Here is a 25577-nt window from a genome sequence, read left to right as displayed (position 1 = left end):
GCGTCTTGGCCGGGCGCTTAGCTGACCAGCGGGAAGCGGTCAAGGGAAGAGTGGGTTGGGGCCGGTGTCAAAAGCTGGAGGTGGTCCAGTGGGGAAGGCCCTGGGGCCCAGTGAAGGTGCCCCCGAAGCGCAAAGTGATTTTCTCGGACTTGACACAGCTCTCTCCCCGTTGTCAAAGGCTAACCCTAACCCTAAAACTAAGCCTATCCCTCAACCTAACCCGCACCCGTGGCTAAGGCCCTGGGGCCCTGTGAAACCTGGACGAGGGTCTCAAGTGCCCACAAAAGCCTCACCTTCCTGAGCTTAAGACTGGATGCCAGCAAGAGGGACCCTTGTCCTCAGGGCAGGGCGTTCCAGGAAAATGGGGCGGAAAGCAGGCCCCCGGGGCCGGGCCACCAGACCAGCCAGAACCTCCGGAGGGGCCGGGGAGGTGCCCCCAGAGTGGAAAGTGATAATTTCTCGGACTTGACACAGCTCTCTCCCGGTTGTCAAAGCCCATAGGCAGGGCTGTGGGCGTGTCAGGACACTCTGCTCTGAGCTGCCCTTTGGTGGGAGCGATGGGGGCCGGGGCGGGGGGGTTAGAGGGCCGGCCCCGAGGCTCATGGAGGCCCCTGGGTGTCCTGAAGGGAGGGCTGGCTGGTCTGCCCACGCTTGGGGACCTGGGAGTCATCCTGTGATCAGAGGGCTATGTGCCTTTACATCCCAGTGGTGGGGGCTATTCCTCTGTGTTTGGGAGCAGGGCAGACTGGCTGGTGCTGCTCGCTCATTGGGCGAATGGACCAGGGGCGTGGTTTCTGGAACCAGGAGGCGGGCCCAGGCCCACAGCTGATCCAGGTCAAGTCAAGGAGGGGGCGGGACCAGGTGAGCAGCTGGAGGCGGTCACGGGATCACGGGGGCGGGGCCAGGTGAACAGCCTGAAGTGGTGAGGTAAGAAGGAGAGAGGGTCGCGGGCAGGGACACGGGTGACCCGCAGGCCGATCTGCTGGTGGCAGGGACCTAAAGAGGGGTCCGGCGGCTCGGCCGGGCACTTAGCTGACCAGCGGGAAGCGGTCAAGGGAAGAGTGGGTTGGGGCCGGTGTCAAAAACTGGAGGTGGTCCAGTGGGGAAGGCCCTGGGGCCCGGTGAATGTGGACCAGGGTCGCCAGTGGCCACAAAAGCCCCACATGCCTGAGCTCCAGGCTGGACGCCAGCAAGAGGTTCCCTTGTCCTCAGGGTAGGGCGTTCCCGGCGAATGGGGCAGAAAGCAGGCCAGCGGGCCAGTTAGACCCTCCGGAGGGGCCGGGGAGGTGCCCCCGAAGCTCAAAGTCATTTTCTCAAACTTGACACAGCTCTCTCCCCGTTGTCAACGGCTAACCCTAACCCTAAAACTAAGCCTATCCCTCAACCAAACCCTCACCAGTGGCTAACGCCCTGGGGCCCTGTGAAAACTGGACGAGGGTCTCAAGTGGCCACAAAAGCCTCACCTGCCTGAGCTTCAGACTGGATGCCAGCAAGAGGGACCCTTGTCCTCAGGGCAGGGCGTTCCAGGCGAATGGGGCGGAAAGCAGGCCCCCGGGGTCCGGCCACCAGACCAGTAAGAACCTCCAGAGGGGCCGGGGAGGTGCCCCCAGAGTGGAAAGTGATTTTTTCTTGGACTTGGCACAGCTCTCTCCCGGTTGTCAAAGCCCATAGGCAGGGCTGTGGGCGTCCCAGGACTCTCTACTGTGAGCTGCCCTTTGATGTGAGCGATGGGGACCCGGGGGGGGGGGGGCGGGGGGAGTGGGGGAGGAGGGCCGGCCCCGAGGCTCACGGAGGCCCGTGGGTGTCCGGAAGGAAGGGCTGGCTGGTCTTCCCAGGCTTGGGGACCTGGGAGGCACCCTGTGAGCAGAGGGCTATGTGCCTTTACATCCCAGTGGTTGGGGCTATTCCTCTGTGTTTGGGAGCAGGGCAGACTGGCTGGTGCTGCTCGCTCATTGGTCGAATGGACCAGGGGCGTGGTTTCCGGAACCAGGAGGCGGGCCCAGGCCCACTGCTGAGCCTGGTCAAGTCAAGGAGGCGGCGGGGCCAGGTGAGCAGCTGGAGGCTGTCCCGGGATCAAGGGGGCGGGGCCAGGTGAACAGCCTGAAGTGGTGAGGTAAGCAGAAGAGAGGGTCGCGGGCAGGGACGCGGGTGACCAGCAGGCGGGTCTGCCGGCGGCAGGGACCTAAAGAGGGGGCCCGGCAGCTTGGCCGGGCGCTTAGCTGACCGGCGGGAAGCGGTCAAGGGAAGAGTGGGTTGGGGCCGGTGTCAAAAGCTGGAGGTGGTCCAGTGGGGAAGGCCCTGGGGCCGGTGAAGGTGCCCCCGAAGCGCAAAGTGATTTTCTCGGACTTGACACAGCTCTCTCCCCGTTGTCAAAGGCTAACCCTAACCCTAAAACTAAGCCTATCCCTCAACCTAACCCTCACCCGTGGCTAAGGCCCTGGGGCCCTGTGAAACCTGGACGAGGGTCTCAAGTGGCCACAAAAGCCTCACCTGCCTGAGCTTCAGACTGGATGCCAGCAAGAGGGACCCTTGTCCTCAGGGCAGGGCGTTCCAGGCGAATGGGGCGGAAGCAGGCCCCCGGGGCCGGGCCACCAGAACAGTCAGAACCTCCGGAGGGGCCGGGGAGGTGCCCCCAGAGTGGAAAGTGATAATTTCTCGGACTTGACACAGCTCTCTCCCGGTTGTCAAAGCCCATAGGCAGGGCTGTGGGCGTGTCAGGACACTCTGCTCTGAGCTGCCCTTTGGTGGGAGCGATGGGGGCCGGGGGGGGGGGGTGTTAGAGGGCCGGCCCCGAGGCTCATGGAGGCCCCTGGGTATCCTGAAGGGAGGGCTGGCTGGTCTGCCCACGCTTGGGGACCTGGGAGTCATCCTGTGAGCAGAAGGCTACGTGCCTTTACATCCCAGTGGTCGGGGTTATTCCTCTGTGTTTGGGAGCAGGGCAGACTGGCTGGTGCTGCTCGCTCATTGGTCGAATACACCAGGGGCGTGGTTTCCGGAACCAGGAGGCGGGCCCAGGCCCACAGCTGATCCAGGTCAAGTCAAGGAGGGGGCGGGGTCAGGTGAGCAGCTGCAGGTGGTCACGGGATCAAGGGGGCGGGGCCAGGTGACCAGAAGGCGGGTCTGCCGATGGCAGGGACCTAAAGTGGGGGCCCGGCGGCTTGGCCGGGGGCTTAGCTGACCGGCGGGAAGCGGTCAAGGGAAGAGTGGGTTGGGGCCGGTGTCAAAACCTGGAAGTGGTCCAGTGTCGAAGGCCCTGGGGCCCGGTGAAGGTGCCCCCGAAGCGCAAAGTGATTTTCTTGACTTGACACAGCTCACACCCCGTTCTCAAAGACTAAAGGTCCAGTGGGGCCCGGTGAAGGCGCCCCCGAAGCGCAAAGTGATTTTCTCGGACTTGACACAGCTCTCTCCCCGTTGTCAAAGGCTAACCCTAACCCTAAAACTAAGCCTATCCCTCAACCTAACCCTCACCCGTGGCTAAGGCCCTGGGGCCCTGTGAAACCTGGACGAGGGTCTCAAGTGGCCACAAAAGCCTCACCTGCCTGAGCTTCAGACTGGATGCCAGCAAGAGGGACCCTTGTCCTCAGGGCAGGGCGTTCCAGGCGAATGGGGCGGAAAGCAGGCCACCGGGGCCGGGCCACCAGACCAGTCAGAACCTCCGGAGGGGCCGGGGAGGTGCCCCCAGAGTGGAAAGTGATAATTTTTCGGACTTGACACAGCTCTCTCCCGGTTGTCAAAGCCCATAGGCAGGGCTGTGGGCGTGTCAGGACACTCTGCTCTGAGCTGCCCTTTGGTGGGAGAGATGGGGGCCGGGGCGGGGGGGTTAGAGGGCCGGCCCCGAGGCTCATGGAGGCCCCTGGGTGTCCTGAAGGGAGGGCTGGCTGGTCTGCCCACGCTTGGGGACCTGGGAGTCATCCTGTGAGCAGAGGGCCATGTGCCTTTACATCCCAGTGGTGGGGGCTATTCCTCTGTGTTTGGGAGCAGGGCAGACTGGCTGGTGCTGCTCGCTCATTGGGTGAATGGACCAGGGGCGTGGTTTCTGGAACCAGGAGGCGGGCCCAGGCCCACAGCTGATCCAGGTCAAGTCAAGGAGGGGGCGGGACCAGGTGAGCAGCTGGAGGCGGTTACGGGATCACGGGGGCGGGGCCAGGTGAACAGCCTGAAGTGGTGAGGTAAGAAGGAGAGAGGGTCGCGGGCAGGGACACGGGTGACCCGCAGGCCGGTCTGCTGGTGGCAGGGACCTAAAGAGGGGGCCCGGCGGCTCGGCCGGGCACTTAGCTGACCAGCGGGAAGCGGTCAAGGGAAGAGTGGGTTGGGGCCGGTGTCAAAAGCTGGAGGTGGTCTAGTGGGGAAGGCCCTGGGGCCCGGTGAATGTGGACCAGGGTTGCCAGTGGCCACAAAAGCCCCACATGCCTGAGCTCCAGGCTGGACGCCAGCAAGAGGTTCCCTTGTCCTCAGGGTAGGGCGTTCCCGGCGAATGCGGCAGAAAGCAGGCCAGCGGGCCAGTTAGACCCTCCGGAGGGGCCGGGGAGGTGCCCCCGAAGCTCAAAGTGATTTTCTCAAACTTGACACAGCTCTCTCCCCGTTGTCAACGGCTAACCCTAACCCTAAAACTAAGCCTATCCCTCAACCAAACCCTCACCAGTGGCTAACGCCCTGGGGCCCTGTGAAAACTGGACGAGGGTCTCAAGTGGCCACAAAAGCCTCACCTGCCTGAGCTTCAGACTGGATGCCAGCAAGAGGGACCCTTGTCCTCAGGGCAGGGCGTTCCAGGCGAATGGGGCGGAAAGCAGGCCCCCGGGGTCCGGCCACCAGACCAGTAAGAACCTCCAGAGGGGCCGGGGAGGTGCCCCCAGAGTGGAAAGTGATTTTTTCTTGGACTTGGCACAGCTCTCTCCCGGTTGTCAAAGCCCATAGGCAGGGCTGTGGGCGTCCCAGGACTCTCTACTGTGAGCTGCCCTTTGATGTGAGCGATGGGGACCCGGGGGGGGGGGGCGGGGGGAGTGGGGGAGGAGGGCCGGCCCCGAGGCTCACGGAGGCCCGTGGGTGTCCGGAAGGAAGGGCTGGCTGGTCTTCCCAGGCTTGGGGACCTGGGAGGCACCCTGTGAGCAGAGGGCTATGTGCCTTTACATCCCCGTGGTTGGGGCTATTCCTCTGTGTTTGGGAGCAGGGCAGACTGGCTGGTCGAATGGACCAGGGGCGTGGTTTCCGGAACCAGGAGGCGGGCCCAGGCCCACTGCTGAGCCTGGTCAAGTCAAGGAGGGGGCGGGGCCAGGTGAGCAGCTGGAGGCTGTCCCGGGATCAAGGGGGCGGGGCCAGGTGAACAGCCTGAAGTGGTGAGGTAAGCAGGAGAGAGGGTCGCGGGCAGGGACTCAGGTGACCAGCAGGCGGGTCTGCCGGCGGCAGGGACCTAAAGAGGGGGCCCGGCGGCTTGGCCGGGCGCTTAGCTGACCGGCGGGAAGCGGTCAAGGGAAGAGTGGGTTGGGGCCGGTGTCAAAAGCTGGAGGTGGTCCAGTGGGGAAGGCCCTGGGGCCGGTGAAGGTGCCCCCGAAGCGCAAAGTGATTTTCTCGGACTTGACACAGCTCTCTCCCCGTTGTCAAAGGCTAACCCTAACCCTAAAACTAAGCCTATCCCTCAACCTAACCCTCACCCGTGGCTAAGGCCCTGGGGCCCTGTGAAACCTGGACGAGGGTCTCAAGTGGCCACAAAAGCCTCACCTGCCTGAGCTTCAGACTGGATGCCAGCAAGAGGGACCCTTGTCCTCAGGGCAGGGCGTTCCAGGCGAATGGGGCGGAAGCAGGCCCCCGGGGCCGGGCCACCAGACCAGTCAGAACCTCCGGAGGGGCCGGGGAGGTGCCCCCAGAGTGGAAAGTGATAATTTCTCGGACTTGACACAGCTCTCTCCCGGTTGTCAAAGCCCATAGGCAGGGCTGTGGGCGTGTCAGGACACTCTGCTCTGAGCTGCCCTTTGGTGGGAGCGATGGGGGCCGGGGGGGGGGGTGTTAGAGGGCCGGCCCCGAGGCTCATGGAGGCCCCTGGGTATCCTGAAGGGAGGGCTGGCTGGTCTGCCCACGCTTGGGGACCTGGGAGTCATCCTGTGAGCAGAAGGCTACGTGCCTTTACATCCCAGTGGTCGGGGTTATTCCTCTGTGTTTGGGAGCAGGGCAGACTGGCTGGTGCTGCTCGCTCATTGGTCGAATACACCAGGGGCGTGGTTTCCGGAACCAGGAGGCGGGCCCAGGCCCACAGCTGATCCAGGTCAAGTCAAGGAGGGGGCGGGGTCAGGTGAGCAGCTGCAGGTGGTCACGGGATCAAGGGGGCGGGGCCAGGTGACCAGAAGGCGGGTCTGCCGATGGCAGGGACCTAAAGTGGTGGCCCGGCGGCTTGGCCGGGGGCTTAGCTGACCGGCGGGAAGCGGTCAAGGGAAGAGTGGGTTGGGGCCGGTGTCAAAACCTGGAAGTGGTCCAGTGTCGAAGGCCCTGGGGCCCGGTGAAGGTGCCCCCGAAGCGCAAAGTGATTTTCTTGACTTGACACAGCTCACACCCCGTTCTCAAAGACTAAAGGTCCAGTGGGGCCCGGTGAAGGCGCCCCCGAAGCGCAAAGTGATTTTCTCGGACTTGACACAGCTCTCTCCCCGTTGTCAAAGGCTAACCCTAACCCTAAAACTAAGCCTATCCCTCAACCTAACCCTCACCCGTGGCTAAGGCCCTGGGGCCCTGTGAAACCTGGACGAGGGTCTCAAGTGGCCACAAAAGCCTCACCTGCCTGAGCTTCAGACTGGATGCCAGCAAGAGGGACCCTTGTCCTCAGGGCAGGGCGTTCCAGGCGAATGGGGCGGAAAGCAGGCCACCGGGGCCGGGCCACCAGACCAGTCAGAACCTCCGGAGGGGCCGGGGAGGTGCCCCCAGAGTGGAAAGTGATAATTTCTCGGACTTGACACAGCTCTCTCCCGGTTGTCAAAGCCCATAGGCAGGGCTGTGGGCGTGTCAGGACACTCTGCTCTGAGCTGCCCTTTGGTGGGAGAGATGGGGGCCGGGGCGGGGGGGTTAGAGGGCCGGCCCCGAGGCTCATGGAGGCCCCTGGGTGTCCTGAAGGGAGGGCTGGCTGGTCTGCCCACGCTTGGGGACCTGGGAGTCATCCTGTGAGCAGAGGGCCATGTGCCTTTACATCCCAGTGGTGGGGGCTATTCCTCTGTGTTTGGGAGCAGGGCAGACTGGCTGGTGCTGCTCGCTCATTGGGTGAATGGACCAGGGGCGTGGTTTCTGGAACCAGGAGGCGGGCCCAGGCCCACAGCTGATCCAGGTCAAGTCAAGGAGGGGGCGGGACCAGGTGAGCAGCTGGAGGCGGTTACGGGATCACGGGGGCGGGGCCAGGTGAACAGCCTGAAGTGGTGAGGTAAGAAGGAGAGAGGGTCGCGGGCAGGGACACGGGTGACCCGCAGGCCGGTCTGCTGGTGGCAGGGACCTAAAGAGGGGGCCCGGCGGCTCGGCCGGGCACTTAGCTGACCAGCGGGAAGCGGTCAAGGGAAGAGTGGGTTGGGGCCGGTGTCAAAAGCTGGAGGTGGTCTAGTGGGGAAGGCCCTGGGGCCCGGTGAATGTGGACCAGGGTTGCCAGTGGCCACAAAAGCCCCACATGCCTGAGCTCCAGGCTGGACGCCAGCAAGAGGTTCCCTTGTCCTCAGGGTAGGGCGTTCCCGGCGAATGCGGCAGAAAGCAGGCCAGCGGGCCAGTTAGACCCTCCGGAGGGGCCGGGGAGGTGCCCCCGAAGCTCAAAGTGATTTTCTCAAACTTGACACAGCTCTCTCCCCGTTGTCAACGGCTAACCCTAACCCTAAAACTAAGCCTATCCCTCAACCAAACCCTCACCAGTGGCTAACGCCCTGGGGCCCTGTGAAAACTGGACGAGGGTCTCAAGTGGCCACAAAAGCCTCACCTGCCTGAGCTTCAGACTGGATGCCAGCAAGAGGGACCCTTGTCCTCAGGGCAGGGCGTTCCAGGCGAATGGGGCGGAAAGCAGGCCCCCGGGGTCCGGCCACCAGACCAGTAAGAACCTCCAGAGGGGCCGGGGAGGTGCCCCCAGAGTGGAAAGTGATTTTTTCTTGGACTTGGCACAGCTCTCTCCCGGTTGTCAAAGCCCATAGGCAGGGCTGTGGGCGTCCCAGGACTCTCTACTGTGAGCTGCCCTTTGATGTGAGCGATGGGGACCCGGGGGAGGGGGGCGGGGGGAGTGGGGGAGGAGGGCCGGCCCCGAGGCTCACGGAGGCCCGTGGGTGTCCGGAAGGAAGGGCTGGCTGGTCTTCCCAGGCTTGGGGACCTGGGAGGCACCCTGTGAGCAGAGGGCTATGTGCCTTTACATCCCCGTGGTTGGGGCTATTCCTCTGTGTTTGGGAGCAGGGCAGACTGGCTGGTCGAATGGACCAGGGGCGTGGTTTCCGGAACCAGGAGGCGGGCCCAGGCCCACTGCTGAGCCTGGTCAAGTCAAGGAGGGGGCGGGGCCAGGTGAGCAGCTGGAGGCTGTCCCGGGATCAAGGGGGCGGGGCCAGGTGAACAGCCTGAAGTGGTGAGGTAAGCAGGAGAGAGGGTCGCGGGCAGGGACTCAGGTGACCAGCAGGCGGGTCTGCCGGCGGCAGGGACCTAAAGAGGGGGCCCGGCGGCTTGGCCGGGCGCTTAGCTGACCGGCGGGAAGCGGTCAAGGGAAGAGTGGGTTGGGGCCGGTGTCAAAAGCTGGAGGTGGTCCAGTGGGGAAGGCCCTGGGGCCGGTGAAGGTGCCCCCGAAGCGCAAAGTGATTTTCTCGGACTTGACACAGCTCTCTCCCCGTTGTCAAAGGCTAACCCTAACCCTAAAACTAAGCCTATCCCTCAACCTAACCCTCACCCGTGGCTAAGGCCCTGGGGCCCTGTGAAACCTGGACGAGGGTCTCAAGTGGCCACAAAAGCCTCACCTGCCTGAGCTTCAGACTGGATGCCAGCAAGAGGGACCCTTGTCCTCAGGGCAGGGCGTTCCAGGCGAATGGGGCGGAAGCAGGCCACCGGGGCCGGGCCACCAGACCAGTCAGAACCTCCGGAGGGGCCGGGGAGGTGCCCCCAGAGTGGAAAGTGATAATTTCTCGGACTTGACACAGCTCTCTCCCGGTTGTCAAAGCCCATAGGCAGGGCTGTGGGCGTGTCAGGACACTCTGCTCTGAGCTGCCCTTTGGTGGGAGAGATGGGGGCCGGGGTGGGGGGGTTAGAGGGCCGGCCCCGAGGCTCATGGAGGCCCCTGGGTGTCCTGAAGGGAGGGCTGGCTGGTCTGCCCACGCTTGGGGACCTGGGAGTCATCCTGTGAGCAGAGGGCCATGTGCCTTTACATCCCAGTGGTGGGGGCTATTCCTCTGTGTTTGGGAGCAGGGCAGACTGGCTGGTGCTGCTCGCTCATTGGGTGAATGGACCAGGGGCGTGGTTTCTGGAACCAGGAGGCGGGCCCAGGCCCACAGCTGATCCAGGTCAAGTCAAGGAGGGGGCGGGACCAGGTGAGCAGCTGGAGGCGGTTACGGGATCACGGGGGCGGGGCCAGGTGAACAGCCTGAAGTGGTGAGGTAAGAAGGAGAGAGGGTCGCGGGCAGGGACACGGGTGACCCGCAGGCCGGTCTGCTGGTGGCAGGGACCTAAAGAGGGGGCCCGGCGGCTCGGCCGGGCACTTAGCTGACCAGCGGGAAGCGGTCAAGGGAAGAGTGGGTTGGGGCCGGTGTCAAAAGCTGGAGGTGGTCTAGTGGGGAAGGCCCTGGGGCCCGGTGAATGTGGACCAGGGTTGCCAGTGGCCACAAAAGCCCCACATGCCTGAGCTCCAGGCTGGACGCCAGCAAGAGGTTCCCTTGTCCTCAGGGTAGGGCGTTCCCGGCGAATGCGGCAGAAAGCAGGCCAGCGGGCCAGTTAGACCCTCCGGAGGGGCCGGGGAGGTGCCCCCGAAGCTCAAAGTGATTTTCTCAAACTTGACACAGCTCTCTCCCCGTTGTCAACGGCTAACCCTAACCCTAAAACTAAGCCTATCCCTCAACCAAACCCTCACCAGTGGCTAACGCCCTGGGGCCCTGTGAAAACTGGACGAGGGTCTCAAGTGGCCACAAAAGCCTCACCTGCCTGAGCTTCAGACTGGATGCCAGCAAGAGGGACCCTTGTCCTCAGGGCAGGGCGTTCCAGGCGAATGGGGCGGAAAGCAGGCCCCCGGGGTCCGGCCACCAGACCAGTAAGAACCTCCAGAGGGGCCGGGGAGGTGCCCCCAGAGTGGAAAGTGATTTTTTCTTGGACTTGGCACAGCTCTCTCCCGGTTGTCAAAGCCCATAGGCAGGGCTGTGGGCGTCCCAGGACTCTCTACTGTGAGCTGCCCTTTGATGTGAGCGATGGGGACCCGGGGGGGGGGGGCGGGGGGAGTGGGGGAGGAGGGCCGGCCCCGAGGCTCACGGAGGCCCGTGGGTGTCCGGAAGGAAGGGCTGGCTGGTCTTCCCAGGCTTGGGGACCTGGGAGGCACCCTGTGAGCAGAGGGCTATGTGCCTTTACATCCCCGTGGTTGGGGCTATTCCTCTGTGTTTGGGAGCAGGGCAGACTGGCTGGTCGAATGGACCAGGGGCGTGGTTTCCGGAACCAGGAGGCGGGCCCAGGCCCACTGCTGAGCCTGGTCAAGTCAAGGAGGGGGCGGGGCCAGGTGAGCAGCTGGAGGCTGTCCCGGGATCAAGGGGGCGGGGCCAGGTGAACAGCCTGAAGTGGTGAGGTAAGCAGGAGAGAGGGTCGCGGGCAGGGACTCAGGTGACCAGCAGGCGGGTCTGCCGGCGGCAGGGACCTAAAGAGGGGGCCCGACGGCTTGGCCGGGCGCTTAGCTGACCGGCGGGAAGCGGTCAAGGGAAGAGTGGGTTGGGGCCGGTGTCAAAAGCTGGAGGTGGTCCAGTGGGGAAGGCCCTGGGGCCGGTGAAGGTGCCCCCGAAGCGCAAAGTGATTTTCTCGGACTTGACACAGCTCTCTCCCCGTTGTCAAAGGCTAACCCTAACCCTAAAACTAAGCCTATCCCTCAACCTAACCCTCACCCGTGGCTAAGGCCCTGGGGCCCTGTGAAACCTGGACGAGGGTCTCAAGTGGCCACAAAAGCCTCACCTGCCTGAGCTTCAGACTGGATGCCAGCAAGAGGGACCCTTGTCCTCAGGGCAGGGCGTTCCAGGCGAATGGGGCGGAAGCAGGCCCCCGGGGCCGGGCCACCAGACCAGTCAGAACCTCCGGAGGGGCCGGGGAGGTGCCCCCAGAGTGGAAAGTGATAATTTCTCGGACTTGACACAGCTCTCTCCCGGTTGTCAAAGCCCATAGGCAGGGCTGTGGGCGTGTCAGGACACTCTGCTCTGAGCTGCCCTTTGGTGGGAGCGATGGGGGCCGGGGGGGGGGGGTGTTAGAGGGCCGGCCCCGAGGCTCATGGAGGCCCCTGGGTATCCTGAAGGGAGGGCTGGCTGGTCTGCCCACGCTTGGGGACCTGGGAGTCATCCTGTGAGCAGAAGGCTACTTGCCTTTACATCCCAGTGGTCGGGGTTATTCCTCTGTGTTTGGGAGCAGGGCAGACTGGCTGGTGCTGCTCGCTCATTGGTCGAATACACCAGGGGCGTGGTTTCCGGAACCAGGAGGCGGGCCCAGGCCCACAGCTGATCCAGGTCAAGTCAAGGAGGGGGCGGGGTCAGGTGAGCAGCTGCAGGTGGTCACGGGATCAAGGGGGCGGGGCCAGGTGACCAGAAGGCGGGTCTGCCGATGGCAGGGACCTAAAGTGGGGGCCCGGCGGCTTGGCCGGGGGCTTAGCTGACCGGCGGGAAGCGGTCAAGGGAAGAGTGGGTTGGGGCCGGTGTCAAAACCTGGAAGTGGTCCAGTGTCGAAGGCCCTGGGGCCCGGTGAAGGTGCCCCCGAAGCGCAAAGTGATTTTCTTGACTTGACACATCTCACACCCCGTTCTCAAAGACTAAAGGTCCAGTGGGGCCCGGTGAAGGCGCCCCCGAAGCGCAAAGTGATTTTCTCGGACTTGACACAGCTCTCTCCCCGTTGTCAAAGGCTAACCCTAACCCTAAAACTAAGCCTATCCCTCAACCTAACCCTCACCCGTGGCTAAGGCCCTGGGGCCCTGTGAAACCTGGACGAGGGTCTCAAGTGGCCACAAAAGCCTCACCTGCCTGAGCTTCAGACTGGATGCCAGCAAGAGGGACCCTTGTCCTCAGGGCAGGGCGTTCCAGGCGAATGGGGCGGAAGCAGGCCACCGGGGCCGGGCCACCAGACCAGTCAGAACCTCCGGAGGGGCCGGGGAGGTGCCCCCAGAGTGGAAAGTGATAATTTCTCGGACTTGACACAGCTCTCTCCCGGTTGTCAAAGCCCATAGGCAGGGCTGTGGGCGTGTCAGGACACTCTGCTCTGAGCTGCCCTTTGGTGGGAGAGATGGGGGCCGGGGTGGGGGGGTTAGAGGGCCGGCCCCGAGGCTCATGGAGGCCCCTGGGTGTCCTGAAGGGAGGGCTGGCTGGTCTGCCCACGCTTGGGGACCTGGGAGTCATCCTGTGAGCAGAGGGCCATGTGCCTTTACATCCCAGTGGTGGGGGCTATTCCTCTGTGTTTGGGAGCAGGGCAGACTGGCTGGTGCTGCTCGCTCATTGGGTGAATGGACCAGGGGCGTGGTTTCTGGAACCAGGAGGCGGGCACAGGCCCACAGCTGATCCAGGTCAAGTCAAGGAGGGGGCGGGACCAGGTGAGCAGCTGGAGGCGGTTACGGGATCACGGGGGCGGGGCCAGGTGAACAGCCTGAAGTGGTGAGGTAAGAAGGAGAGAGGGTCGCGGGCAGGGACACGGGTGACCCGCAGGCCGGTCTGCTGGTGGCAGGGACCTAAAGAGGGGGCCCGGCGGCTCGGCCGGGCACTTAGCTGACCAGCGGGAAGCGGTCAAGGGAAGAGTGGGTTGGGGCCGGTGTCAAAAGCTGGAGGTGGTCTAGTGGGGAAGGCCCTGGGGCCCGGTGAATGTGGACCAGGGTTGCCAGTGGCCACAAAAGCCCCACATGCCTGAGCTCCAGGCTGGACGCCAGCAAGAGGTTCCCTTGTCCTCAGGGTAGGGCGTTCCCGGCGAATGCGGCAGAAAGCAGGCCAGCGGGCCAGTTAGACCCTCCGGAGGGGCCGGGGAGGTGCCCCCGAAGCTCAAAGTGATTTTCTCAAACTTGACACAGCTCTCTCCCCGTTGTCAACGGCTAACCCTAACCCTAAAACTAAGCCTATCCCTCAACCAAACCCTCACCAGTGGCTAACGCCCTGGGGCCCTGTGAAAACTGGACGAGGGTCTCAAGTGGCCACAAAAGCCTCACCTGCCTGAGCTTCAGACTGGATGCCAGCAAGAGGGACCCTTGTCCTCAGGGCAGGGCGTTCCAGGCGAATGGGGCGGAAAGCAGGCCCCCGGGGTCCGGCCACCAGACCAGTAAGAACCTCCAGAGGGGCCGGGGAGGTGCCCCCAGAGTGGAAAGTGATTTTTTCTTGGACTTGGCACAGCTCTCTCCCGGTTGTCAAAGCCCATAGGCAGGGCTGTGGGCGTCCCAGGACTCTCTACTGTGAGCTGCCCTTTGATGTGAGCGATGGGGACCCGGGGGAGGGGGGCGGGGGGAGTGGGGGAGGAGGGCCGGCCCCGAGGCTCACGGAGGCCCGTGGGTGTCCGGAAGGAAGGGCTGGCTGGTCTTCCCAGGCTTGGGGACCTGGGAGGCACCCTGTGAGCAGAGGGCTATGTGCCTTTACATCCCCGTGGTTGGGGCTATTCCTCTGTGTTTGGGAGCAGGGCAGACTGGCTGGTCGAATGGACCAGGGGCGTGGTTTCCGGAACCAGGAGGCGGGCCCAGGCCCACTGCTGAGCCTGGTCAAGTCAAGGAGGGGGCGGGGCCAGGTGAGCAGCTGGAGGCTGTCCCGGGATCAAGGGGGCGGGGCCAGGTGAACAGCCTGAAGTGGTGAGGTAAGCAGGAGAGAGGGTCGCGGGCAGGGACTCAGGTGACCAGCAGGCGGGTCTGCCGGCGGCAGGGACCTAAAGAGGGGGCCCGGCGGCTTGGCCGGGCGCTTAGCTGACCGGCGGGAAGCGGTCAAGGGAAGAGTGGGTTGGGGCCGGTGTCAAAAGCTGGAGGTGGTCCAGTGGGGAAGGCCCTGGGGCCGGTGAAGGTGCCCCCGAAGCGCAAAGTGATTTTCTCGGACTTGACACAGCTCTCTCCCCGTTGTCAAAGGCTAACCCTAACCCTAAAACTAAGCCTATCCCTCAACCTAACCCTCACCCGTGGCTAAGGCCCTGGGGCCCTGTGAAACCTGGACGAGGGTCTCAAGTGGCCACAAAAGCCTCACCTGCCTGAGCTTCAGACTGGATGCCAGCAAGAGGGACCCTTGTCCTCAGGGCAGGGCGTTCCAGGCGAATGGGGCGGAAGCAGGCCCCCGGGGCCGGGCCACCAGACCAGTCAGAACCTCCGGAGGGGCCGGGGAGGTGCCCCCAGAGTGGAAAGTGATAATTTCTCGGACTTGACACAGCTCTCTCCCGGTTGTCAAAGCCCATAGGCAGGGCTGTGGGCGTGTCAGGACACTCTGCTCTGAGCTGCCCTTTGGTGGGAGCGATGGGGGCCGGGGGGGGGGGTGTTAGAGGGCCGGCCCCGAGGCTCATGGAGGCCCCTGGGTATCCTGAAGGGAGGGCTGGCTGTTCTGCCCACGCTTGGGGACCTGGGAGTCATCCTGTGAGCAGAAGGCTACGTGCCTTTACATCCCAGTGGTCGGGGTTATTCCTCTGTGTTTGGGAGCAGGGCAGACTGGCTGGTGCTGCTCGCTCATTGGTCGAATACACCAGGGGCGTGGTTTCCGGAACCAGGAGGCGGGCCCAGGCCCACAGCTGATCCAGGTCAAGTCAAGGAGGGGGCGGGGCCAGGTGAGCAGCTGGAGGCGGTCATGGGATCAAGGGGGCGGGGCCAGGTGAACAGCCTGAATGGTGAGGTAAGCAGGAGAGAGGGTCGGGGGCAGGGACGCGGGTGACCAGCAGGCGGGTCTGCCGGCGGCAGGGACCTAAAGAGGGGGCCCGGCGGCTTGGCCGGGCGCTTAGCTGACCAGCGGGAAGCGGTCAAGGGAAGAGTGCGTTGGGGCCGGTGTCAAAAGCTGGAGGTGGTCCAGTGGGGAAGGCCCTGGGGCCCGGTGAAGGTGCCCCCGAAGCGCAAAGTGATTTTCTCGGACTTGACACAGCTCTCTCCCCGTTGTCAAAGGCTAACCGTAACCCTAAAACTAAGCCTATCCCTCAACCTAACCCTCACCCATGGCAAAGGCCCTGGGGCCCTGTGAAACCTGGACGAGGGTCTCAAGTGCCCACAAAAGCCTCACCTGCCTGAGCTTCAGACTGGATGCCAGCAAGAGGGACCCTTGTCCTCAGGGTAGGGCGTTCCAGGCGAATGAGGCGGAAAGCAGGCCCCCGGGGCCGGGCCACCAGACCAGTTAGAACCTCCGGAGGGGACGGGGAGGTGCCCCCAGAGTGGAAAGTGATAATTTCTCGGACTTGACACAGCTCTCTCCCGGTTGTCAAAGCCCATAAGCAGGGCTGTGGGCGTGTCAGAACACTCTGCACTGAGCTGCCCTTTGGTGGGAGCGATGGGGGTCGGGGGGGTGCGGGGGTTAGAGGGGCGGCCCCGAGGCTCATGGAGGCCCCTGGGTGTCCTGAAGGGAGGGCTGGCTGGTCTGCCCACGCTTGGGGACCTGGGAGGCACCCTGTGAGCAGAGGGCTATGGGCCTTTACATCCCAGTGGTGGGGGCTATTCCTCTGTGTTTGGGAGCAGGGCAGACTGGCTGGTGCTGCTCGCTCATTGGTTGAATGGACCAGGGGCGTGGTTTCCCGAACCAGGAGGCGGGCCCAGGCCCACAGCTGATCCAGGTCAAGTCAAGGAGGGGGCGGGGCCAGGTGAGCAGCTGGAGGCGGTCACGGGATCAAGGGGGCGGGGCCAGGTGAACAGCCTGAATGGTGAGGTAAGCAGGAGAGAGGGTCGCGGGCAGGGACGCGGGTGACCAGCAGGCGGGTCTGCCGGCGGCAGGGACCTAAAGTGGGGGCCCGGCGGCTTGGCCAGGCGCTTAGCTGACCGGCGGGAAGCGGTCAAGGGAAGAGTGGGTTGGGGCCGGTGTCAAAAGCTGGAGGTGGTCCAGTGGGGAAGGCCCTGGGGCCCGGTGAAGGTGCCCCCGAAGCGCAAAGTGATTTTCTCGGACTTGACACAGCTCTCTCCCCGTTGTCAAAGGCTAACCCTAACCCTAAAACTAAGCCTATCCCTCAACATAACCCTCACCCATGGCAAAGGCCCTGGGGCCCTGTGAAACCTGGACGAGGGTCTCAAGTGCCCACAAAAGCCTCACCTGCCTGAGCTTCAGACTGGATGCCAGCAAGAGAGACCCTTGTCCTCAGGGTAGGGCGTTCCAGGCGAATGAGGCGGAAAGCAGGCCCCCGGGGCCGGGCCACCAGACCAGTTAGAACCTCCGGAGGGGCCGGGGAGGTGCCCCCAGAGTGGAAAGTGATAATTTCTCGGACTTGACACAGCTCTCTCCCGGTTGTCAAAGCCCATAAGCAGGGCTGTGGGCGTGTCAGAACACTCTGCTCTGAGCTGCCCTTTGGTGGGAGCGATGGGGGTCGGGGGGGTGCGGGGGTTAGAGGGCCGGCCCCGAGGCTCATGGAGGCCCCTGGGTGTCCTGAAGGGAGGGCTGGCTGGTCTGCCCACGCTTGGGGACCTGGGAGGCACCCTGTGAGCAGAGGGCTATGGGCCTTTACATCCCAGTGGTGGGGGCTATTCCTCTGTGTTTGGGAGCAGGGCAGACTGGCTGGTGCTGCTCGCTCATTGGTTGAATGGACCAGGGGCGTGGTTTCCCGAACCAGGAGGCGGGCCCAGGCCCACAGCTGATCCAGGTCAAGTCAAGGAGGGGGCGGGGCCAGGTGAGCAGCTGGAGGCGGTCAGGGGATCAAGGGGGCGGGGCCAGGTGAACAGCCTGAAGTGGTGAGGTAAGCAGGAGAGAGGGTCGCGGGCAGGGACGCGGGTGACCAGCAGGCGGGTCTGCCAGCGGCAGGGACCTAAAGTGGGGGGCCGGCGGCTTGGCCGGGCGCTTAGGTGACCGGCGGGAAGCGGTCAAGGGAAGAGTGGGTTGGGGCCGGTGTCAAAAGTTGGAGGTGGTCCAGTGGGGAAGGCCCTGGGGCCCGGTGAAGGTGCCCCCGAAGTGCAAAGTGATTTTCTCGGACTTGACACAGCTCTCTCCCCGTTGTCAAAGGCTAACCCTAACCCTAAAACTAAGCCTATCCCTCAACCTAACCCTCACCCGTGGCTAAGGCCCTGGGGCCCTGTGAAACCTGGACGAGGGTCCCAAGTGCCCACAAAAGCCTCACCTGCCTGAGCTTCAGACTGGATGCCAGCAAGAGGGACCCTTGTCCTCAGGGCAGGGCGTTCCAGGCGAATGGGGCGGAAAGCAGGCCCCGGGGGCCGGGCCACCAGACCAGTCAGAACCTCCGGAGGGGCCGGGGAGGTGCCCCCAGAGTGGAAAGTGATAATTTCTCGGACTTGACACAGCTCCCTCCCGGTTGTCAAAGCCCATAGGCAGGTCTGTGGGCGTGTCAGGACACTCTGCTCTGAGCTGCCCTTTGGTGGGAGCGATGGGGTCCGGGGGGGGGGGGGGCGGGTGTTAGAGGGCCGGCCCCGAGGCTCATGGAGGCCCCTGGGTATCCTGAAGGGAGGGCTGGCTGGTCTGCCCATGCTTGGGGACCTGGGAGGCACCCTGTGAGCAGAGGGCTATGTGCCTTTACATCCCAGTGGTGGGGGCTATTCCTCTGTGTTTGGGAGCAGGGCAGACTGGCTGGTGCTGCTCGCTCATTGGTCGAATGGACCAGGGGCGTGGTTTCCGGAACCAGGAGGCGGGCCCAGGCCCACAGCTGATCCAGGTCAAGTCAAGGAGGGGGCGGGGCCAGGTGAGCAGCTGGAGGCGATCACGGGATCAAGGGGGCGGGGCCAGGTGAACAGCCTGAAGTGGTGAGGTAAGCAGGAGAGAGGGTCGCGGGCAGGGACGCGGGTGACCAGCAGGCGGGTCTGCCGGCGCCAGGGACCTAAAGTGGGGGCCCGGCGGCTTGGCTGGGCGCTTAGCTGACCGGCGGGAAGCGGTCAAGGGAAGAGTGCGTTGGGGCCGGTGTCAAAAGCTGGAGGTGGTCCAGTGGGGAAGGCCCTGGGGCCCGGTGAAGGTGCCCCCGAAGCGCAAAGTGATTTTCTCGGACTTGACACAGCTCTCTCCCCGTTGTCAAAGGCTAACCCTAACCCTAAAACTAAGCCTATCCCTCAACCTAACCCTCACCCGTGGCTAAGGCTCTGGGGCCCTGTGAAACCTGTACGAGGGTCTCAAGTGCCCTCAAAAGCCTCACCTGCCTGAGCTTCAGACTGGATGCCAGCAAGAGGGACCCTTGTCCTCAGGGTAGGGCGTTCCAGGCGAATGGGGCGGAAAGCAGGCCCCCGGGGCCGGGCCACCAGACCAGTCAGAACCTCCGGAGGGGCCGGGGAGGTGCCCCCAGAGTGGAAAGTGATAATTTCTCGGACTTGACACAGCTCTCTCCCGGTTGTCAAAGCCCATAGGCAGGGCTGTGGGCGTGTCAGGACACTCTGCTCTGAGCTGCCCTTTGGTGCGAGCGATGAGGGCCGGGGGGGGGGGGGTTAGAGGGCCGGCCCCGAGGCTCATGGAGGCCCCTGGGTGTCCTGAAGGGAGGGCTGGCTGGTCTGCCCACGCTTGGGGACCTGGGAGGCACCCTGTGAGCAGAGGGCTATGTGCCTTTACATCCCAGTGGTGGGGGCTATTCCTCTGTGTTTGGGAGCAGGGCAGACTGGATGGTGCTGCTCGCTCATTGGTCGAATGGACCAGGGGCGTGGTTTCCGGAACCAGGAGGCGGGCCCAGGCCCACAGCTGATCCAGGTCAAGTCAAGGAGGGGGCGGGGCCAGGTGAGCAGCTGGAGGCGGTCACGGGATCAAGGGGGCGGGGCCAGGTGAACAGCCTGAATGGTGAGGTAAGCAGGAGAGAGGGTCGCGGGCAGGGACGCGGGTGACCAGCAGGCGGGTCTGCCGGCGGCAGGGACCTAAAGTGGGGGCCCGGCGGCTTGGCCAGGCGCTTAGCTGACCGGCGGGAAGCGGTCAAGGGAAGAGTGGGTTGGGGCCGGTGTCAAAAGCTGGAGGTGGTCCAGTGGGGAAGGCCCTGGGGCCCGGTGAAGGTGCCCCCGAAGCGCAAAGTGATTTTCTCGGACTTGACACAGCTCTCTCCCCGTTGTCAAAGGCTAACCCTAACCCTAAAACTAAGCCTATCCCTCAACATAACCCTCACCCATGGCAAAGGCCCTGGGGCCCTGTGAAACCTGGACGAGGGTCTCAAGTGCCCACAAAAGCCTCACCTGCCTGAGCTTCAGACTGGATGCCAGCAAGAGAGACCCTTGTCCTCAGGGTAGGGCGTTCCAGGCGAATGAGGCGGAAAGCAGGCCCCCGGGGCCGGGCCACCAGACCAGTTAGAACCTCCGGAGGGGCCGGGGAGGTGCCCCCAGAGTGGAAAGTGATAATTTCTCGGACTTGACACAGCTCTCTCCCGGTTGTCAAAGCCCATAAGCAGGGCTGTGGGCGTGTCAGAACACTCTGCTCTGAGCTGCCCTTTGGTGGGAGCGATGGGGGTCGGGGGGGTGCGGGGGTTAGAGGGCCGGCCCCGAGGCTCATGGAGGCCCCTGGGTGTCCTGAAGGGAGGGCTGGCTGGTCTGCCCACGCTTGGGGACCTGGGAGGCACCCTGTGAGCAGAGGGCTATGGGCCTTTACATCCCAGTGGTGGGGGCTATTCCTCTGTGTTTGGGAGCAGGGCAGACTGGCTGGTGCTGCTCGCTCATTGGTTGAATGGACCAGGGGCGTGGTTTCCCGAACCAGGAGGCGGGCCCAGGCCCACAGCTGATCCAGGTCAAGTCAAGGAGGGGGCGGGGCCAGGTGAGCAGCTGGAGGCGGTCAGGGGATCAAGGGGGCGGGGCCAGGTGAACAGCCTGAAGTGGTGAGGTAAGCAGGAGAGAGGGTCGCGGGCAGGGACGCGGGTGACCAGCAGGCGGGTCTGCCAGCGGCAGGGACCTAAAGTGGGGGGCCGGCGGCTTGGCCGGGCGCTTAGGTGACCGGCGGGAAGCGGTCAAGGGAAGAGTGGGTTGGGGCCGGTGTCAAAAGTTGGAGGTGGTCCAGTGGGGAAGGCCCTGGGGCCCGGTGAAGGTGCCCCCGAAGTGCAAAGTGATTTTCTCGGACTTGACACAGCTCTCTCCCCGTTGTCAAAGGCTAACCCTAACCCTAAAACTAAGCCTATCCCTCAACCTAACCCTCACCCGTGGCTAAGGCCCTGGGGCCCTGTGAAACCTGGACGAGGGTCCCAAGTGCCCACAAAAGCCTCACCTGCCTGAGCTTCAGACTGGATGCCAGCAAGAGGGACCCTTGTCCTCAGGGCAGGGCGTTCCAGGCGAATGGGGCGGAAAGCAGGCCCCGGGGGCCGGGCCACCAGACCAGTCAGAACCTCCGGAGGGGCCGGGGAGGTGCCCCCAGAGTGGAAAGTGATAATTTCTCGGACTTGACACAGCTCCCTCCCGGTTGTCAAAGCCCATAGGCAGGTCTGTGGGCGTGTCAGGACACTCTGCTCTGAGCTGCCCTTTGGTGGGAGCGATGGGGTCCGGGGGGGGGGGGGGCGGGTGTTAGAGGGCCGGCCCCGAGGCTCATGGAGGCCCCTGGGTATCCTGAAGGGAGGGCTGGCTGGTCTGCCCATGCTTGGGGACCTGGGAGGCACCCTGTGAGCAGAGGGCTATGTGCCTTTACATCCCAGTGGTGGGGGCTATTCCTCTGTGTTTGGGAGCAGGGCAGACTGGCTGGTGCTGCTCGCTCATTGGTCGAATGGACCAGGGGCGTGGTTTCCGGAACCAGGAGGCGGGCCCAGGCCCACAGCTGATCCAGGTCAAGTCAAGGAGGGGGCGGGGCCAGGTGAGCAGCTGGAGGCGATCACGGGATCAAGGGGGCGGGGCCAGGTGAACAGCCTGAAGTGGTGAGGTAAGCAGGAGAGAGGGTCGCGGGCAGGGACGCGGGTGACCAGCAGGCGGGTCTGCCGGCGCCAGGGACCTAAAGTGGGGGCCCGGCGGCTTGGCTGGGCGCTTAGCTGACCGGCGGGAAGCGGTCAAGGGAAGAGTGGGTTGGGGCCGGTGTCAAAAGCTGGAGGTGGTCCAGTGGGGAAGGCCCTGGGGCCCGGTGAAGGTGCCCCCGAAGCGCAAAGTGATTTTCTCGGACTTGACACAGCTCTCTCCCCGTTGTCAAAGGCTAACCCTAACCCTAAAACTAAGCCTATCCCTCAACATAACCCTCACCCATGGCAAAGGCCCTGGGGCCCTTTGAAACCTGGACGAGGGTCTCAAGTGCCCACAAAAGCCTCACCTGCCTGAGCTTCAGACTGGATGCCAGCAAGAGGGACCCTTGTCCTCAGGGTAGGGCGTTCCAGGCGAATGAGGCGGAAAGCAGGCCCCCGGGGCCGGGCCACCAGACCAGTTAGAACCTCCGGAGGGGCCGGGGAGGTGCCCCCAGAGTGGAAAGTGATAATTTCTCGGACTTGACACAGCTCTCTCCCGGTTGTCAAAGCCCATAAGCAGGGCTGTGGGCGTGTCAGAACACTCTGCTCTGAGCTGCCCTTTGGTGGGAGCGAAGGGGGCCGGGGGGGTGCGGGGGTTAGAGGGCCGGCCCCGAGGCTCATGGAGGCCCCTGGGTGTCCTGAAGGGAGGGCTGGCTGGTCTGCCCACGCTTGGGTACCTGGGAGGCACCCTGTGAGCAGAGGGCTATGTGCCTTTACATCCCAGTGGTGGGGGCTATTCCTCTGTGTTTGGGAGCAGGGCAGACTGGCTGGTGCTGCTCGCTCATTGGTTGAATGGACCAGGGGCGTGGTTTCCCGAACCAGGAGGCGGGCCCAGGCCCACAGCTGATCCAGGTCAAGTCAAGGAGGGGGCGGGGCCAGGTGAGCAGCTGGAGGCGGTCAGGGGATCAAGGGGGCGGGGCCAGGTGAACAGCCTGAAGTGGTGAGGTAAGCAGGAGAGAGGGTCGCGGGCAGGGACGCGGGTGACCAGCAGGCGGGTCTGCCAGCGGCAGGGACCTAAAGTGGGGGGCCGGCGGCTTGGCCGGGCGCTTAGCTGACAGGCGGGAAGCGGTCAAGGGAAGAGTGGGTTGGGGCCGGTGTCAAAAGTTGGAGGTGGTCCAGTGGGGAAGGCCCTGGGGCCCGGTGAAGGTGCCCCCGAAGTGCAAAGTGATTTTCTCGGACTTGACACAGCTCTCTCCCCGTTGTCAAAGGCTAACCCTAACCCTAAAACTAAGCCTATCCCTCAACCTAACCCTCACCCGTGGCTAAGGCCCTGGGGCCCTGTGAAACCTGGACGAGGGTCTCAAGTGCCCACAAAAGCCTCACCTGCCTGAGCTTCAGACTGGATGCCAGCAAGAGGGACCCTTGTCCTCAGGGCAGGGCGTTCCAGGCGAATGGGGCGGAAAGCAGGCCCCCGGGGCCGGGCCACCAGACCAGTCAGAACCTCCGGAGGGGCCGGGGAGGTGCCCCCAGAGTGGAAAGTGATAATTTCTCGGACTTGACACAGCTCCCTCCCGGTTGTCAAAGCCCATAGGCAGGTCTGTGGGCGTGTCAGGACACTCTGCTCTGAGCTGCCCTTTGGTGGGAGCGATGGGGTCCGGGGGGGGGGGGCGGGTGTTAGAGGGCCGGCCCCGAGGCTCATGGAGGCCCCTGGGTATCCTGAAGGGAGGGCTGGCTGGTCTGCCCATGCTTGGGGACCTGGGAGGCACCCTGTGAGCAGAGGGCTATGTGCCTTTACATCCCAGTGGTGGGGGCTATTCCTCTGTGTTTGGGAGCAGGGCAGACTGGCTGGTGCTGCTCGCTCATTGGTCGAATGGACCAGGGGCGTGGTTTCCGGAACCAGGAGGCGGGCCCAGACCCACAGCTGATCCAGGTCAAGTCAAGGAGGGGGCGGGGCCAGGTGAGCAGCTGGAGGCGATCACGGGATCAAGGGGGCGGGGCCAGGTGAACAGCCTGAAGTGGTGAGGTAAGCAGGAGAGAGGGTCGCGGGCAGGGACGCAGGTGACCAGCAGGCGGGTCTGCCGGCGCCAGGGACCTAAAGTGGGGGCCCGGCGGCTTGGCTGGGCGCTTAGCTGACCGGCAGGAAGCGGTCAAGGGAAGAGTGGGTTGGGGCCGGTGTCAAAAGCTGGAGGTGGTCCAGTGGGGAAGGCCCTGGGGCCCAGTGAAGGTGCCCCCAAAGCGCAAAGTGATTTTCTCGGACTTGACACAGCTCTCTCCCCGTTGTCAAAGGCTAACCCTAACCCTAAAACTAAGCCTATCCCTCAACCTAACCCGCACCCGTGGCTAAGGCCCTGGGGCCCTGTGAAACCTGGACGAGGGTCTCAAGTGCCCACAAAAGCCTCACCTTTCTGAGCTTCAGACTGGATGCCAGCAAGAGGGACCCTTGTCCTCAGGGCAGGGCGTTCCAGGTGAATGGGGCGGAAAGCAGGCCCCCGGGGCCGGGCCACCAGACCAGTCAGAACCTCCGGAGGGGCCGGGGAGGTGCCCCCAGAGTGGAAAGTGATAATTTCTCGGACTTGACACAGCTCTCTCCCGGTTGTCAAAGCCCATAGGCAGGGCTGTGGGCGTGTCAGGACACTCTGCTCTGAGCTGCCCTTTGGTGGGAGAGATGGGGGCCGGGGCGGGGGGGTTAGAGGGCCGGCCCCGAGGCTCATGGAGGCCCCTGGGTGTCCTGAAGGGAGGGCTGGCTGGTCTGCCCACGCTTGGGGACCTGGGAGTCATCCTGTGAGCAGAGGGCTATGTGCCTTTACATCCCAGTGGTGGGGGCTATTCCTCTGTGTTTGGGAGCAGGGCAGACTGGCTGGTGCTGCTCGCTCATTGGGCGAATGGACCAGGGGCGTGATTTCTGGAACCAGGAGGCGGGCCCAGGCCCACAGCTGATCCAGGTCAAGTCAAGGAGGGGGCGGGACCAGGTGAGCAGCTGGAGGCGGTTACGGGATCACGGGGGCGGGGCCAGGTGAACAGCCTGAAGTGGTGAGGTAAGAAGGAGAGAGGGTCGCGGGCAGGGACACGGGTGACCCGCAGGCCGGTCTGCTGGTGGCAGGGACCTAAAGAGGGGGCCCGGCGGCTCGGCCGGGCACTTAGCTGACCAGCGGGAAGCGGTCAAGGGAAGAGTGGGTTGGGGCCGGTGTCAAAAGCTGGAGGTGGTCTAGTGGGGAAGGCCCTGGGGCCCGGTGAATGTGGACCAGGGTCGCCAGTGGCTACAAAAGCCCCACATGCCTGAGCTCCAGGCTGGACGCCAGCAAGAGGTTCCCTTGTCCTCAGGGTAGGGCGTTCCCGGCGAATGGGGCAGAAAGCAGGCCAGCGGGCCAGTTAGACCCTCCGGAGGGGCCCGGGAGGTGCCCCAGAAGGTCAAAGTGATTTTCTCGAACTTGACACAGCTCTCTCCCTGTTGTCAACGGCTAACCCTAACCCTAAAACTAAGCCTATCCCTCAACCAAACCCTCACCAGTGGCTAACGCCCTGGGGCCCTGTGAAAACTGGACGAGGGTCTCAAGTGGCCACAAAAGCCTCACCTGCCTGAGCTTCAGACTGGATGCCAGCAAGAGGGACCCTTGTCCTCAGGGCAGGGCGTTCCAGGCGAATGGGGCGGAAAGCAGGCCCCCGGGGCCGGGCCACCAGACCAGTCAGAACCTCCAGAGGGGCCGGGGAGGTGCCCCCAGAGTGGAAAGTGATAATTTCTCGGACTTGACACAGCTCTCTCCCGGTTGTCAAAGCCCATAGGCAGGGCTGTGGGCGTGTCAGGACACTCTGCTCTGAGCTGCCCTTTGGTGGGAGCGATGGGGTCCGGGGGGGGGGGGGGGCGGGTGTTAGAGGGCTGGCCCCGAGGCTCATGGAGGCCCCTGGGTATCCTGAAGGGAGGGCTGGCTGGTCTGCCCATGCTTGGGGACCTGGGAGGCACCCTGTGAGCAGAGGGCTATGTGCCTTTACATCCCAGTGGTGGGGGCTATTCCTCTGTGTTTGGGAGCAGGGCAGACTGGCTGGTGCTGCTCGCTCATTGGTCGAATGGACCAGGGGCGTGGTTTCCCGAACCAGGAGGCGGGCCCAGGCCCACAGCTGATCCAGGTCAAGTCAAGGAGGGGGCGGGGCCAGGTGAGCAGCTGGAGGCGATCACGGGATCAAGGGGGCGGGGCCAGGTGAACAGCCTGAAGTGGTGAGGTAAGCAGGAGAGCGGGTCGCGGGCAGGGACGCAGGTGACCAGCAGGCGGGTCTGCCGGCGCCAGGGACCTAAAGTGGGGGCCCAGCGTCTTGGCCGGGCGCTTAGCTGACCAGCGGGAAGCGGTCAAGGGAAGAGTGGGTTGGGGCCGGTGTCAAAAGCTGGAGGTGGTCCAGTGGGGAAGGCCCTGGGGCCCAGTGAAGGTGCCCCCGAAGCGCAAAGTGATTTTCTCGGACTTGACACAGCTCTCTCCCCGTTGTCAAAGGCTAACCCTAACCCTAAA

The sequence above is a fragment of the Pipistrellus hanaki genome (assembly GCF_964339955.1).
Source record: "Pipistrellus hanaki genome assembly, chromosome: 13".
Taxonomy (NCBI): domain Eukaryota; kingdom Metazoa; phylum Chordata; class Mammalia; order Chiroptera; family Vespertilionidae; genus Pipistrellus; species Pipistrellus hanaki.
The sequence above is the reverse complement of the archived record's forward strand: the minus strand, read 5'-3'. Positions refer to the sequence as shown.